General features: G+C 54.5%; 1 long non-coding RNA gene across 1 annotated transcript; it reads left to right on the forward strand.

Annotated features, from left to right (window-relative positions):
- The first annotated feature begins 336 nt into the window (after positions 1-336).
- Positions 337-1,904, forward strand: LOC308151930. Its single transcript, XR_013937315.1, has 2 exons — positions 337-471; positions 1,180-1,904. It is a non-coding gene; the product is annotated as an uncharacterized lncRNA (long non-coding RNA).
- The last annotated feature ends 340 nt before the right edge of the window (positions 1,905-2,244 follow it).

Raw genomic sequence — 2,244 nt, forward strand, 5'->3', positions numbered from 1 at the left:
TCCCCCCATCCCCACCTCACCCCACCACCTTCCTTCTCACCCCTCCACCCTCCCTCCTACCCTCCCTCCCTCCCTGGGACCAATGTCTGACTCGGAACCCCCCTCGGCGGACGATGGTCCGTCCCGCCTCTGGCAGCCCGGTGGGCGCCGCAGCAGGAAGTCGGGCCGTTCCAACATCTTCGCGGGGGTGAACCTGCGTCAGCTGCAGAGGCTGTTCCACGTGGCGGGGGAGGGCGAGGCGGGGGAGCGGCGGGCGCGGCTGGTGTGGGGCGGAAGGGAAAGAGACGGAGGACGGGGAGGAGAAGAGGTGGAGGGGGAGGAGAAGAGGGATGAAGAGGAGGAGGAGGAGGAGGATGTGGCGGGGTTGGCCCAGGCGCTGGTTGGGTTGAGGGCGAGAGCCCGGAGCAGGACGGGGAGACGGACGGACGGACGCAGGGAACCCAGGTGGATCAGAGCCTTCGGACACCTCAGGTGAGAGGAGGAGGGAGGGAGGGAGGGGGAGGGGGGGGCAGGGAGGGAGAGAGAGAGACAGACAGATAGACAGACGCAGGGAACCCAGGTGGATCAGAGCCTTCGGACAAAAGTCTGAACATTAATTTAAATGGGCTGCCGGCTTGTTAACCACCAGCAGCTGTCACATTTCAGCTCATGTGAGATTGGACGCCTCTGGCTACGATCAGGGGGAGGGTAAGCTGATCTTAGAGCTGGGTCAAAGGTCAAAGGGCAACCGGTGCCAGTCTGTTTCTGAGGTGACAGTAATCTTGGGGAATGTTGGGTACAGGAAGTGCTTGTGACCTGTCCCTGATCTCCAGCCAGATAAGCCAAGGATGATTAGGATGGAACACTGTGTCACTCTGTGTGTGTGTGTGTGTTTGCGCACTTTGTTTGCTTGATGTTGATTAGGTCAGAGCTTAATACACACACACAGATACAGGCAAGGCCACAGAAAACACACACACACACACACACACTCTTTCTCAAATATGCAGAAGACACACCAAAAAAACTACTTTTGTTATTTCCTACCGCCACAAAGTCAACAGAAGGGGAGATGGTTGATTTTGAAATCGTTGTTTTTACGAAACCAACAAACACGAAGACAGCATCACATGTCTGTGTTTTATAAAACCATTCTACAAGTATATTCAACGATCAAAACGTAGTTCGTGTTTCCCCCAGAATCAAGGAGGTGTCGTCGGGCCATCGCGAGGGCGACGTTGAGGGGGAGTCCCCCGGCGATTTCGGGGGCCTAGACCCTCACCCTGGAGGGTCAGAGGGGGCGGAGGGAGGCGTCCCATTGGTGGAGCCACTGAGGCCCTGCGAGAGACTCGCCGTGCCCCCTGGTACGTCCTCCTGGAGGTCGGGGGTCGTCAGGCAGGAGGGGAGGAAGGACCCAGAACGCTACCTGCATCACGTACTCCACTGACCTCACAGAGAAGATTCCGTGACTCATTTAACCTCTGACCCTCAGCTACTATGCTACGTGATTGGTCAACTGTTGGTCAACTCTTACATGGTGGGAGGGAAGGAAGCGAGGAGAGAGGACGCGAGGAAACACGATTTGGACGCACCTCAAGTCTCTGTCTTTGTTGTGAAAGGAAACTCCACTGTCTGTCAACCATAGAGTTAGAACCACTAGATTCTAGTGACTAGAAGGTGCACGAAACTGCACGAAACTGTGCTTACATGGGGAGCCCTCTTGAGGCGCGCGTCCAGTACTCAAGTTGTAAAAGAAAATCAGGGGCGATGGTGGATTTTATCATATGGGGACAATTTTAGCATCCCCACAGCGTCAGTGACTTCAGTGTCAGTGACTTGGTAAAAATGTCATTGCATGGGTGCGTGCCCCCCCCCCCCCCCACCCACAGTATTTTACTCAATATGCACAAAACGAAATATTGAAATAGCAATAATACCACGTTCTTTGCTAAAATGACATAAGGGATGGAAAGGGGGGATGGCAGTTTTAGAAGGGAGATGATTTTGACTGATGCTGCACGCGTCTCACGCTGTGTGGCTGCTCTAACCTGTTAACATGGGCTGTGTGGCTGCTCTAACCTGTTAACATGGGCTGTGTGGCTGCTCTAACCTGTTAACATGGCTGTGTGGCTGCTCTAACCTGTTAACATGGCTGTGTGGCTGCTCTAACCTGTTAACATGGCTGTGTGGCTGCTCTAACCTGTTAACATGGCTGTGTGGCTGCTCTAACCTGTTAACATGGGGCGCCGAAATGAAACGCACACA

This window comes from Nansenia antarctica (genome assembly GCF_963989245.1).
Source record: "Nansenia antarctica genome assembly, chromosome: 2".
Taxonomy (NCBI): Eukaryota; Metazoa; Chordata; class Actinopteri; order Argentiniformes; family Microstomatidae; genus Nansenia; species Nansenia antarctica.